The sequence below is a fragment of the Brassica oleracea genome, chromosome C7 (genome assembly GCF_000695525.1).
Source record: "Brassica oleracea var. oleracea cultivar TO1000 chromosome C7, BOL, whole genome shotgun sequence".
NCBI lineage: Eukaryota > Viridiplantae > Streptophyta > Magnoliopsida > Brassicales > Brassicaceae > Brassica > Brassica oleracea.
In genome coordinates, this window is record NC_027754.1 from 12,201,580 (window position 1) to 12,216,686 (window position 15,107).

Genomic DNA, 15,107 nt, shown 5'->3' on the forward strand with positions numbered 1-15,107 from the left:
TGCGTTATCATTTAGCCGGTTCAGATATTTTTCTATCTCTTTTTTCTGAACTTTGTTCTTCATTGATGAACAAAATCTTCGATTTATATGAAATCCAAAGTATTGCATGTCTCATTTTATGTATACAATTCTATATTTTCTTGGTTAATCAATGGCACCTCTTTAAGGTTAGTCTCTTTTACTTCTCGAGATATGAAATTTACATAACATCAGATCTGAAATTTATTTGCTTTTTAATTTTCCTTTTATTTCATATTGACCGATGACAGGGCCACGAAGATGTAGATCGGCCATAAAATTTAGATGTCAAACCTTTCAAACAACTCATAATAAACTCGAAAGGAGAAAAGGGAATTGAGTTAGCGCATGTCTACGATGATAAAGGTAGACTTCATTCTTTTGTGACTTTGTCATATTTGTTCTCTTTCAGTATTTTACCATTCATCTATTAATTTGTGAGTATTAACGAAAAAAAGATTTTCAGATCAAGTAAATCCAATAAAAAGTCTTAGGTAAAGTATACGGGAAATTGTCAAATATGATCCATAACTTGATTTTAAACATAAAGGTATATCCCAACTTGAATCAAATGCAAAACTGGCAAAAAAAAAAACTAGTGAAATTACAAGTAGTTCCTTATGACCAAACAAAAAACCAGAATGTACTTTTACGAATATAACCCCATATCTTCTGGGGGTTTTGTAAGTCTTCTGAGATTTGTAATTCTTCTGTTTGTAGATCTTAAAAACTAATAAAATATTTTGATTGGGGGTGGGGGAGAAATTGAAATCATGTATATCATTAAGATTTAGTAAAATTGAAAAATTTTCAACATAGATGAGTGAATGTAGTGAGTCATAGTATTCTTTGGTTTAGGGTTTGGTAATATATGTTGTATCACTGCTTGTATTTTTAGGGTTATATTTTGGAAACCTAACATTTTTTATGGAAAATTAAAATTTGATTATATGTGTTTAGTTTCATATATACTAAACACTTTCAAAGTTTATTTTAAGTTTAGTGAAGTGTTTTTTTTCTATTTAGTTAGTTATTTAAGTTTAGGGTATAAATTTAAGATCTAAAGTCTTATGGGTGAGTATTATATTTAAAGACATAATACTTTTATTAGAGACAAGAAAGTATTTAATACTTCTCTAAAAGTCTTATGAATCAAAAATATTTAACCTAAATAGATATTTTTGTCTCTATATATAAATGTACACATTCTCTCTCTTCCTCTCAAATGGATGCAACAAAAATGTAATGATTCTCACTACAAATCTCCAACATCTCTCTAATCTCTTTTAATTTGAAAACATCAAACTTTATATGAATTTTTCATTTCTTTTGTCTCATCTCACTAATTTATCATATTTTTGCAGATTTTTTATCACATGGTTCTAATCTTCCACTCCTTTAAAGCTAAATCTATAAATTTGGATATCTATTTTTTTCTTCTATAAATGTAGATATATCTAATCTTCCATCTATTTTCTCTTTATGAAGCAATCTGAGCATTTTTTGGATATGAAGGTTTTTCAGATATGAGTTTGGATATGCAGATTTTTCAGATCTAGGCGAGACTTCGGAAGACTTTTGAGAAGTCTTCTCGGAAGTCTTCTAAAATATAATGCGCCAGAAGACTTCCTAGAAGTCTTATGACAGAGTCTTCTTCCATGTTTACTCTTTCATAACAGATCTGAGCGTTGTAAATTTCTGTCTGACTTTTTTTCCATTTGGTAACTTCTTGTTGCATAAAGCTCTTACATTTTCTCAAACTAACACTTTCCAACCTCTTTCTAATCTCTTTGAACTTAAGAACACCAAACTTTATATCAATTTTATTACATGGTTCAAATGTTTCACTCTTTTAAAGGGAGATCTATAAATGTTGGATATCTATATTGTGTGTTCTATAAAGATAGATCTATCAAATTTTCCACTCATTTTTTCTGTATTGAAACCCTTTGAACGTTTTTGGATATGCAAGTTTTTCAGATCTGAGTCAGATTTTGGAAGTCTTCTCGGAAGTTTTCTAAAATATAATGCCCTAGAAGACTTCTTTCTGACAGAGTCTTCTAAAACATAATTCCCCAAAAGAATTTATGAAAGTCTTTTAACGAAATCTTTTCCCTATCAAGTGGAGTCCAAGCTTATATTTGTGGAGGAATAATCTCCAACTCCATGTGTAATAGGTTTATTTATGGCATGTTTTGTGATTTATGTGTCTACTCTTTTAGTTGTGAATTCTTTTGTAAATTTGAAGAGATATTAATGAAAATCTTAGTAAATTGTTCATGTTTACAATATTATCTTGCCATACATACTTGAATTTATTGAAGTTATTGATACAACTTCAATAGCAAAACAAAATAACACCAAATTTAGTTAAATTTACTAAAACTAAGGGAGAAAACTTCTAAGAAAACTTAGTAAAATTCACAAAATATCAAACTCAAATTAGTTAAAACATATAGCGCACTTTCACTAGAAATCTTTTGGGAAGTCTTTTGAGAAGTCTTCGGAAGTCTTCTTAGAAGACTTAATTTTTAAGCGGGAAAATAAAAGATAAGCAGGAAATTTAAACGGAAAACTTAAATTTTAAGTGAAAATTGATATTTTAAATCCCATGAAAATTAAAAAATATATCTTATGATCTACGAAGACATATTAAACCATATAACTTGATAATCTTGAAGTTACGTGACACTTTTGAAAGTTAAAATAAATATCTTAAAGCTAAATACTCGAATTATCTAGAAACATTATAAACATGAATGTTGCTAACCTCATAATTATAATCAATTAATTTATAAATTTCATTTAGGAGCCCCAATATCGATTAATATACATGAATTAACAAGATAATGTTAAAAAAACATTTATAGTTTTAAAGAAAATTAATTTTTATTAAACATTAACGTAGAAGACTTCCACAAAAGTCGTCCGCCAGAAGACTTTTAGAAAGTCTTCCATTTAGGTCATTTTTGCAATTGAAAATTTACAAAGGAAGACTTCCATAGAAGGAAGACTTCTAGAAAGACTTCTTTGAATGTCTTCCTTTGTAAATATCGGCTTACTTTTGTTTTTGAAAAAAATCTCGAAAATACCATAGTAAGTTTTCTAGGATAAACATATTAGTTTTGCAATTGACCGAATTGTGTCAGAAATTTGACTTTTTCTAGAAGACTTTCATGGAAGTCTTCCACCAGAAAAATAAAACTAAATTAATACATTTAACTAGACGACTTAAATTGAAAGCGAGAGGAATACAAGGAGATATATGTTGTGCCCGTTGCGGAGCGGATGAGGAATCGATCAGCCATGTGTTTTTTGAATGTCCTCCAGCACTTCAGGTTTGGGCTCTCTCCAAGATACCATCAAATCCAACCATGTTCCCAACGACCTCTCTGTTCACAAATATGGATCACCTCTTCTGGAGAGTCTCCCCACCGATGGAGGATCATCAATTTGCATGGATTCTTTGGTATATTTGGAAAGGAAGAAACAATAAAGTTTTTAGCAATTTGGACATGGAACCAATGGACACCCTCAAATTGGCAGAAACAGAGTCAAGACTTTGGGCTGATGCACAGGTAATGACCGAGACCAGGACAGCGTCCCAAGTTGAGGTTACGACTCCCCCATCAATTCCAGGGAGATGGTGTTTTACAGATGGATCCTGGAAAGAGAATGATGCTTTCTCTGGGCAAGGTTGGCTGAGTACTCTAGAAGGTTTTAATGGGTTGTTAGGAGCAAGGAATGTTCGCGCTTGTCTATCCCCTTTACATGCAGAGATGGAAGCACTAATTTGGGCAATGGAATGCATGAAAAACTTACGGCAATTTCAGGTTACATTTGCAACGGATTGTTCTCAGTTGGTGAAGATGGTTTCGGAACCAGAAGAATGGCCAGCATTTGCAAGCTATTTGGAAGATATTAAATCCCTAAAAGAAGTTTTCACACGTTCGGAGATTATCTATGTACCAAGGACGCAAAATTCAAGAGCGGATAGCCTAGCACACAGTGCCAGGAAGCAACCGTCGTTTGTCGTTCATATGGATCAAGATCTACCGGAGTGGTTCACAGAGTCAATATGAGTCTGTATTTGATGAAAAAAAAAAAAAAAACTAGACGACTTAAATAATACATGTAAGTTGTCTCATGTTACTGTTGCAATTGAAAAATAAAATTTTAATATTTAATTTTAATTAGAAGACTTCCTTGTAAGTCTTCTGACAAAAGAGTCTTCCGAAAAAAGACTTACACATAAGTCTTTTGTGATAACCAAGGTTTGACCGGAATCTCGGAATAAAATTCTGGAAGACTTCTGTGTAAGTCGTCTTCCGGAAGACTTACATGGAAGTTGTCTAATTAAAATTAAATACTTAAGTTTTATTTTTCAATTGCAAAGGTAACCGAACGACTTTCACCAACAGTGAGAAGACTTCCACCGAGAGTTCATTAGACTTAGAGGGAAGTCTTCCGCCGGAAGACTTCCGTGTTAGTCATCTAGAGAAAGTCAAACTTTTGATACAACCCGGTCAATTGCAAAACTAACTTGTTTATCCTAGACGACTTACCAGGAAGTCTTCTCTGGTATTTTGAGATTTTTTTGTTAACAAAGAAAAGTTGGAAGACTTCTAGAGAAGTCGTCTCTAAAAACGCACATAAAGTCAATTACAAAACTAACCCCTGCATTGATCAGAAAACTTCCGTATAAGTGTTCTACGACCAAAAGACTTACACGGGGTAAGTCTTCTGGCAAACATATCTGAAATAAAAATACAATTTCATACTTTCAGTTAGTGAGATAACTTGATTAACTTCTCCTATCACACATAACTTCACCACGAAACAGACCCAGTTGTTAATGACCAAGAATCATGAGTTTGAATCTTAAAAGTATAGAATCAAAATCTTGGATATTTTTTTTGATGAATATAGAGAGAAAGTAAAAGAGATGTAGTTGGTCTGCATAAGTAATGAGATATGAAGAGTAAAAATCGAAACTTTGGTCCATTAAGAGCTTCAAATAGGTTGTTCATGGTGGGTTGGTGGGTTAGTGTATTTATGGCAATGGTAATGTTGTAAATACTTGATGAAGATGAGGATGATAGAGTAAAACACTCATTTTCGAACAAAAAAAGAAAAAAAAAAGAATGGTATTTTTGTGAATAATCCGAACTTCTGGGGTGAATATGGCAAATGAAAGTTCCAAAAAAAATCATGGGTTAGTTTTGTGTTTGACTTTTTGTTTTGAGTCATATTTGAAAAATCCCTTTATTATATATGTTTGGAGTCGTTTTGGTGTTGTTTTGTTTTATACATGGTCTATGATTCGACGCTCCACCAAATTCTGGCCCGGTGAGTTTTAATGAAGATCCAAGAATTGCAGTTTTGGCCTAGAAGTTTCTCTTATTTATAAAAGATTCCTAAACATGTTTTAAACCCTATATAATGTTATCTAATTCATTGTTGACAGTTAGATTTTTTTTTTTAAGATTTCTTTTTGGTTTGGAGAGATATATTACAACTCCTTCAGAGTTGGAATTCCTTTAAAGTTGATTTGGAACTCTTTTGGTTTTGTCATTGATTTCCTTATGATATCTATTCAGTTTATGATTTGTTCTTCTCTTCTCATGTCTAAGTAGATCACCTTGTTATATTTATGGTTTTAATGAGCTTAATCTCGAATTGTTAATCATAGGATTACTAGGGTCATTCATCATATTCTACATCGGGATTATTAATATCACTCAAATTACCCTAAGGAGTGATTTATATTCTCTCGAGTTGTAGTACTTAGGGATCGAATCCACATGGAGCTAGGGAACCTAATAAATCTAATTAAGTTGATTAAGCTAGGTTGATTTACTGATTAAATGTAAAGTTGCAAGTTTGTGAGCAAAGCAATTGCTCGATTGATTTGATTGGGGTTTTGGTGGAAGGATGGTTACTAGACTTAGGGTTTCTATTCAGGTAATCATGATTATAGTAGTATAGAGACTAAGGTTGGATATTCTAGAACTCAAACTAAGCAATAATCTATCAACTTTCACATGTTTAGATTATCTACTACTAGATCTAAGATCTCAACTCTCGCATATTGATCTTGAGAAAGTGTCGATCGACGCTATCAACGAGCTGTCGATTGATACACCTTTCAGATAGTCGATCGATACAACTACCGAGTTGTCGATCGATGATCCTTCTAGCAAGCTTTAGCGACCAGGTTTGAACTATGTTCACTAGGTTCCTAGATCAACTCTCATCTTTCTCTAGCAATCCTAGCACAATATGAATGGTTCATGCAATAGACTATGCTCTAGCTTGCGCTTAGTTATCCTAACAACATGATTCTAGTTAGCTACTATAGGACACAAGCAGTAAGTTCAATTCAATTGATGGATATCCTAACAACCTAGCAATTCTATATGTGGGAACCGAAATTCGCAATGTCGATTTCCGTTTAAATAAGGAAAGTAGGAGAACCTTAATTTCTCAGAGGTCCCAGATATCTGCTAATACCACACGCCAAACAATCAGAACACGGAATAAAGACGATAAAAGATAAGAAATCGAAAAGAAAGCAAAGTAGATCTTATTCTGAATTCGCGTTTGAGCGTTACAACAAGGTAAGAGCCTGGGCTACGAGAGCTGTCGGCGAGATTCCTAGTTCTAAAACCCTAAAGCTGCTAAACCTAATTGAGTCGCAGCTCGAATAACAAAAACGAAAAATTGCCTAAATTGCTCTAAGTGCTAAATTTTGTTGTGTCTCGAATCTCCCCCTTTGCCTCTCGCCTAAGACTCCTTACATACTTGCTCCTAGGTCGGTTTGCACCTTTCCTCTTCTGACCTTAAGCCATCATAGTTCAAATTTTCCCGATCTTCATGATTTACTTCGGAAACTTCACATTTATCCGCGGAAACTTGACATTTATCTTGCCTTACGAACCAAGCATAAACCGTCATCAGGCTTATGGATTTTCGGTTAAGAATAAATTTTGTAAAAAAAATGTTCACGCTGATTTTTTGCGGAAATTTGGACATTAACTTCATTGTAACCGTTTTTGACCCCAACAGTTAGCCCCCCAGCTCATTAGAATCGTGGATTTCCGACGAGATTCTAGCGTGCGGTATGGTGAGTTAGACGAGATTGGAGTATTTGGGCGAAGTTTATATCCAAAAGTCCGCAGACAAATAGTAATTTCCTATGCATATAAGAAGAGAAAGCAGTCGAGAATTAAGTAGTGTCGAACGACATTCAAAGGATGATGCTTCGACACTCCACCAAATTCTGACCCGGGGAGTTTTAATGAAGGTCCAAGAATTGCAGTTTTGGCCTAGAAGTTTCTCTTATTTATAAAAGATTCCTAAACATGTTTTAAACCCTAAGATTTCTTTTTGGTTTGGAGAGATATATTACAACTCCTTCAGAGTTGGAATTCCTTTAAAGTTGATCTGGAACTCTTTTGGTTTTGTCATTGATTTCCTTATGATATCTATTCAGTTTATGATTTGTTCTTCTCTTCTCATGTCTAAGTAGATCACCTTGTTATATTTATGGTTTTAATGAGCTTAATCTCGAATTATTAATCAAATGATTGCTAGATTCATTATATTCTACATCGGGATTATTGATATCACTCAAATTACCCTAAGGAGTGATTTATATTCTCTCAAATAGGAGGTTGAGTTGTAGTACTTAGGGATCGAATCCACATGGGGCTAGGGAACTTAATAAATCTAATTAAGTTAATTAAGCTAGGTTGATTTACTGATTAAATGTAACGTTGCAAGTTTGTGAGCAAAGCAATTGCTCGATTGATTTGATTGGGGTTTTAGTGGAAGGATGGTTATTAGACTTAGGGTTTCTATTCAGGCAATCATGATTATAGTAGTATAGAGACTAAGGTTGGATATTCTGGAACTCAAACTAAGAAATAATCAATCAACTTTCACGTGTTACTAGTGACTTTCTTCAGACCGTCCAGTCGTTCTACCAAATTTCAGACACGGTGGAATTTTGAATCCCTCGTCATGGGGAAAGCGCCGATAGTCTTCTGGACGGTTATTTCACTTGTTACGAGTCATTCGTGGTGTGCTGCCGTTTGTGGTTCCCGATTCCAAAAGTCATCGTCCGTGTGTTTGATCGTTTTGAGGTATCGATAAGCCAGCTGAATCCTACCAGCCTCCAGCATCTCATCGACGTCGTGATCCTGAGTTATGAGCATGGTCTCTCCCTTACCACCGACCACTTCGAAGCGCTCTTGAGACTGCAGCTCGTCTCGAAGCCGGACAATTACCGGGTGGTCCCTCGGAACCATATGTCGGTGATCAAGGGGTTTACCTCCAACGTTAACTTGTGGAAGAAGTTTTTCTTCTTCGTACGTATAAGTGCTGCATCTGTCGAGGAGAGTTGCATTTCGTTGTTCCGGAGTAAACCGAATGACGGTCCCTTCATCAACCTGCTCCCTCCATTCCCTAATGACACAGTCGAAATGAGGGATCTCCTTAGGAACGGCCTGTTTTGTGGACGTCCTTTACGCCGAAAAGAGTTCACAAGGCGTTGAGGCTCGTTTGTCCCGATTTCTAAGGGGGCGTGGAAACGGACAGTGATTCTGGGTCCGATGGTCCTGCTTGTTGCGACGATTCCACGGAGGAGACAAACGTGAGGTCTCCAAAGGGCAAAGGTATTGACCTCGGCGATATAGACTTTTCCATAAATGATCTTATTCTCCCAGGATGGGATCCGGACCTTGCTTACGGTGACGGTAGTGGTATGAGCGAGGCGCCTATTCCAGATTTTGACGATTTCTTTGCCGGTCTACCCTCGTTTTTCGATCCTCCCTCATCAGTGGATGAAATGGGAAGGTCTAAGATAGTCACAGAAGGATCTCGTATAATAAATGGGGTTAGTTGCTCTCTTTTTTTTTTATAGAAATTTTGCGGATAGGACCATGCGATTTTTCATTTTTTTTAACGCGTTGGTCATTTTCGCAGGGTCTGAACTTGCTCGGCTCAGCTCTTGAGGCGAGCCATAGGAAGGCCATGGTTTATCGCTTCAAGGCGGAGAAAGCGGAAAAGGACCTTGCTCGTATGCAAAACGAGATTTTGGAGCGAGATTCGAAACTCGCTAGGGACCACGAGAAGGCTGTTCGTCGAGCGGAAAGGAAGGGTAGGAGAGAGATCATTGAAGTGATGAGAAACCGTGCCTCTCAGTTCAAGACTGAGCATGAAAACCTCAAGGATGCTTATTCCTTGGTGGGCGATTTTCGCGAGTGTCGCGGCTCAGTTGGCACCCTTTGGAAGGCGCAGGCGGATGACTTTGTTTTCGAGGAGGAGATGAGGGACATGAAAGATGGCATGAAGGACAATGCCCACGCTGAGGCGCTTATTCCCCCGATTGATGGGAGGATCCAGAGATTCTGGGATCCCATCCCGGTTTCTCCCGATATGGAGGAGGTCGCGACTGAGGTTGCTGGTGACGATGAGGAAGTGAACTATCCCACGGATGCATTCAGAGCTTCCTTGTCCGAGAATTTTGACTTTGATTTGTGAGTATCGAAGTTGGTATTTGTCGGGGAGCGACTTCCCCTTATCTTGTGTTTATGGCCATGTAGCCTTTATTATCTGTATCTGGCCGAGTGTGGCCTTTATGTTGAGATTTTGTGTGGGCCTTTTTGGCCGCTTTGTTTTTATCGGGACTGGCCGTTGGTGGCTTTGAATCCCTACCACGCTGCGATTTTATATATATGATGAATATTTATCGAAGTACCTTTTGTTCCGAGTATGTTAAATAAATATGAGTTGTCGTTTCATATTTACTTCTAACGGAGACATTCAATCTGATGGTTCGCTTGAGATGTGAATTTTCGTAAAAGTCGCTTGTTTACTTTTACGAAGTTTTCGTGAACGTTAAGATATGGACGGAGAGACATGGTTTAGGATCTCGTATCATTTTTAAATATCATGTCTTGAGATGTTAGATACCAGTGTGTTGGGTTTAAGGCAAGACCTAGGTTTACTTTCGGTTTTAAGGTTTTATGCGATGACTAGCCGGCTATCGATTTTCCTGTTCCGATTTTAACTTGATCCGTACCGATTTAAAGTCCGCGATACGTTCTCGGCTTATACGACTTGTATGGCACGAATCAAGCATCTCTCCATACACAGATTTTAAGCCAACTGGAAGTGCTAGACCAAAATTTCGGACTTTTTTTGTAGTGCGTTTTTATCCTTGTGTTGGCTGTTCGAGGATCAGAAGAATGATCAGGTTGCATTTGTTAAAACTGGGTGGTGTGTTCGTCGGGGCCAATCGACGAGCGGAGTTGAGATTTTATGGTCGCGTTCGGACAGTTGTTTGCAGAGTTTCGAATTTATCTTGGCGACGTCTCGCTGTTGTTTCGAAGACTATACATATGTTTTAGGTGTTGAAGGATGAAGACTTTGCGATTTGGGCCAGATAAGGCCGCTGACAAAAGTCTAATGTTTGTAGAATTTTATTTTTAAGCGTGTCCTGAGACTTTTTGCGTAGCTGAAGCATAAGAATTCGGAAAAAATGTGTATTGTAGTAAAAGTTTTAAGAAGCTCGATTACAATGATGCATCTTTTAAAATGTGGGAGTATATGAGTATACGTACCCACTCCCCCCCCCATTTTAGAGAGGGGGATAACTGAACTCGTCTTTCGACGAGCTGCCTACGTACCTCTTTCGAGGACCAAGCCATCTCGTAGTTCTGTTTTTTGCCGCGAGTGTTCTTACTCGGCGGTTGTTGACGTGCTGACCGCCTTAATCGTGGAGACTGTGGCAGGGTCGAATTTTTTGTCTGGGTTTTCCAGTTGATTCATAGCGTTGACTTTGGAATCATGCTGAGTTTCGATGTCCGAAGCGTTTGCTTCAGCAGACGATGTCGAATCATCTTTCTTTGAAGTGTTTTCGGCCGAAGGCTGAGCTAACTTCGTGCGTTGAGAGTTGCCATCGCGGTAGTCGTGTTTTGTCGTAACTTACGCTATGTGAGAAAGCAAAGCCGCGACTGTTTATGACAACCCCAGATGGCTGCGATCCCGCTCTGTGTCGGGAATTTGACGCCGAAGTGATTTGTAGACGGAACGGCTTTCATGGCGTTAAGCCATGGGGGGGGGGGGGTTCCCATGATCACATTGTAGATGGCAGGATGATCGACCACCGCGAAATCGACGATCTTTATGATTTCCTTGGCCCTGACTGGTAGCTGGATCGATCTGAGAGTCATCGATACTGCGCCTGAAAAACCCGTCAGCAGTTTTGGCGTTGGGGTAACTTCCCCGAGTTCGATGATCATCCGTTTGAGAGTGTCACGGAAGATGACATTAACAGTGCTTCCCATGTCGATGAGGCCTCTCACGACTTCTAGATCTCGTATAACAAGATCTATGACGAGTGGATCGCAGTCAGGTTGATCGATTCCGCCGGCTTCGTCTCTCGTGAAAGTTATCAAGTTGCTTTGACCATCTTGGGGAGGAGACCACATAGGCCAGTTTGCACTTGATTCAGCCTTTCGCTGGTAAGCCTTGATGGCCGAGACCGTGTCGTTGCAATACTGCGATCCTACGATGATCATGTTGACTCTGCGACGATTGTTATCGTTTCCTTTGTTGTCCGTTCTTCTTCCGCGTTTATCCTCTGATTGGGTTCTTTGAGGAGAATTCTCTGTCGGCATATTTATGTCCGTCTTTGGAGGGCGATCGGTCTCGAGGATGAGATCTTTTATGCATGTTACTTCAGAGAGCTCTCCAGCTAATAGCTTCGCGGCCAACATCGCTCCCAGGACTTTGCAGTTAGTCGTGGAGTGTCCTCGGGTCTGGTGGAACTCGTAGAAGGTGTTTTCGTCGTATCCTTCATTGCGAGTCCACGTATTACCTGTGGTTCGGCCTTGATCCGAATTGATCGCGTAGTAATGCGCCCCTTGGAGTTCTTCCCCCTCCTGATGGACGTACTTATCGTTACGAGAGCTTTTTTTTCGTCCTTTGGTCTACATCTTTCGAGGATGGCTTTGTCGGTTTATGCTTTTCCGACAAAATTTTTGTTTCCTCTTTGATTATGATGTAGTATGTTCCCTTGTCGAGGGCGTCTTGGATCGTCTTTGGTTTGTCGAGGGTTATCCATTTTCTGAATTTCGACTTGTACCAGAGCATTTTTCTGAGCGCGTCTATGGCCAACTTGTCGCGTATCCGGCTAACCCTTGACATAACCAGCTTGAACCAGCTTATGAACTCGCGGAGAGGTTTGTCTTCCCTCTGGGACAGACTTCAAAGGTTGACATCGGATGCTTCTCTGTCTATGAACATATAGTATTGTTTGAGAAATACCAATGCGAGCTGTCGGTAACTTCCGATGGAGTTTCGCTTAAGGCGAGCGAACCATTCGAGCGCCGGTCCTTCTAGATTTTCGACGAACAGACGGCAATAGCCGGCGTCCTTTTCGCTATCCTTCAGTCTGGCCCTTCCCATTGTGACGTGGAAAGCCTGAAGGTGCACTTTAGGATCAGTCGTACCATCGTACTTTGGTACTTTGATTTTTCCTGGGTCAGATACCCTCGAATAAGAGATGCGAGCGGTGAAGGGTGTCTTCTGAGCCCCCTCTAGCAGTCTGTCGATCTCTGGGGCAGCGCTGGTAGCGTGATGGATCTGGGATTTCACGTCCCTAACTTCCGCTGCAGTTTTGGTTATGTAGTCGCGAAGGTCGCGTATGTCCGATTTCTCGCCAGCAGATTTCCGAGTAATCTCGGCATGTTTCTCGGCCAGCTCCTCCTGTTCAATCCAGTAGAGGTTTTCCTTCTCTTCCGTCATTGGTTTTTCGAATGGGGAGCCTTCCCGAGCCGATCGGCTTCTGGTTCTTCTTGGATGTCTGTCAGCGTTGTCCTCGGTATCGTTGGAGACATCAATGGGATCCAAGTCGACATGCTCGACTTCATCGACCTCTGTGTCCTTTGCAGGAGGTAGAAGACTTTCAGAGTTCCGTTTCTCGGCAGGAGATGTTTCGCTGGGGTCTCCCGAAGGACGTTCCTGCGATGTTCCAGGCCTGTCGAGTGGGGTTACGAAGTCGAGTTTTTTTTCCGCAGATTTTCGTAGATCCGCGGGGGAGGATTGCACGGGTCCTTGTCGTTAAAGTTTGGACCTTTTTTGTCAAGGTATCCACGGGTTTGTCCTGTTCTTCCGACCTCTTTTCGTAGGCGGAGAACATCTTTTTGAACTCCTCGAGTGTCGCAGCGTTAGCAGTTGCGTTGGCCGCGGAGACGGCCGCTTCTGGAGTGTTTTGATTGTCGTTGCTTCCTTCGTTGAGAGGATCCTGCATGTTATTCGTATCGTCAGTTGACATGTCTGATTCAGCGTGTTGTGGCTAAGAGTTAGATTGATCCGTACCCCCCCTCCTCTCCTTCTAGCGCCAAACTGTGGGAACCGAAATTCGCACTGTCGATTTCCGTTTAAATAGGGAAAGTAGGAGAACCCTAATTTCCCAGAGGTCCCGGATATCTACTAATACCACACACCAAGCAATCAGAACACGAAATAAAGACGATAAAATGTAAGAAATAAAAAATAAATCAAAGTAGATCTTATTCTGAATTCGCGTTTGAGCGTTACAACAAGGTTAGAGCCTGGGCTACGAGAGCTGTCGGCGAGATTGTTAGTTCTAAAACCCTAAGCTGCTAAACCTAATTGTGTCGCAGCTCGAATAACAAAAACGGAAAATTGCCTAAATTGCTCTACGAGCTAAGCTTTGTTGTGTCTCGAATCTCCCCCTTTGCCTCTCGCCTAAGACTCCTTATATACTTACTCCTAGGTCGGTTTGCGTCTTTCCCCTTCTGCCCTTAAGCCATCATAGTTCGAGAACTTCACATTTATCCGCGGAAACTTGACATTTATCTTGCCTTACGAACCAAGCATAAACCGTCATAAGGCTTATGGGTTTTCGGTTAAGAAATCGTAAGTGGGCTTCGAGTTGCATTTTAGGTCTCTTTAGACCGTCGTTGACTCGAAACGTTTATTACGGTTTCTTCGATTAAAACAGACTTCTCGCGGTTTTAATCGTAAAGTTTGACTGATGTCTTCGAGTGATGAGAAACAAAGAATGGTTTAGCCATGGCTCACGGGAGATAGCATTAAAGAGTAGACGAGAATTCATGGATTCGTGTCTTATCGACGTTATAGGAGAGTTCTGTTGGGGTCGAAAATGGTTACGACGAAGTTAACGTCCAAATCCCCGCAGAATACAAGTATGTCTTTCGGCAACAAATCATGCCCGATCAAGAAAACGTCGCAACGTATGTTCCCGAGATAAAGCCTCATTCGAATTCTATTTAGATCAAACATAAGCCATCGGAAACAAACCCAGACCAGCTACGGATAGGTCCGAGTATGACGATCAGAACACGGACGAACCAAGCTCGGTCATTACGCAACTACCGCACATGCACGCTGTCCGGTCGCTACGTAGCTACCGAGCTCGAGCCAAGCTCGGTCGCTACGTAGCGACCGAGCATCCGTCCCGCTTGGTCGCTACGTAGCGACCGAGCATCCGTCCCGCTCGGTCGTTACATAGCGACCAAGCCCGAGCCAATCTTGATCACTACGTAGCGACCGAGCTCGAACCAAGCTCGGTCGCTACGTAGCGACCGAGCTCGAGCCAAAGCTCGGTCGCTACTCAGCGACCGAGCGATCATCCCGCTCGGTCGCTACGTAGTGACCGAGCTCAAGCCAATTGGTCCGCAAGGGGAGATAAATGTCAAGTTTCCGTGGATAAATACGAAATTTTGAAGATAATTACGAAGATCGGAAAAAATGGAATATCTCCATTTTTAAGCTATGACGGCTTAAGGGCAGAAGAGGAAAAACGTAAACAAACCTAGGAGCCAGTATATAAGGAGTCCTAGGCGAGAGACATGGGGAGAGATTTTTTTCGGAGCAAACTTGAGAACTTTTCAGAGGAAACTTAGCACTTAGAGCAATTAGGCAACTTTCCGTTTTGTTATTTCGAGCTGCGACTCAATTAGGTTTAGCCGTCTTAGGGTAGCTAGAACTAGGAATCTCGCCGGCAGCTCTCGAGCCCAGACTTATACCTT

General features: G+C 40.0%; 1 long non-coding RNA gene across 1 annotated transcript in view; it reads left to right on the forward strand.

Moving 5' to 3' along the window:
* Window positions 1-50: 50 nt before the first annotated feature.
* LOC106305515 overlaps window positions 51-15,107 on the forward strand; it is a 23,225-nt gene continuing 8,168 nt past the window's right edge. The window contains exons 1-2 of the long non-coding RNA XR_001262996.1: window positions 51-167; window positions 270-384. This is a non-coding gene — a long non-coding RNA (uncharacterized LOC106305515). The remainder of the gene's footprint in view (window positions 168-269; window positions 385-15,107) is intronic.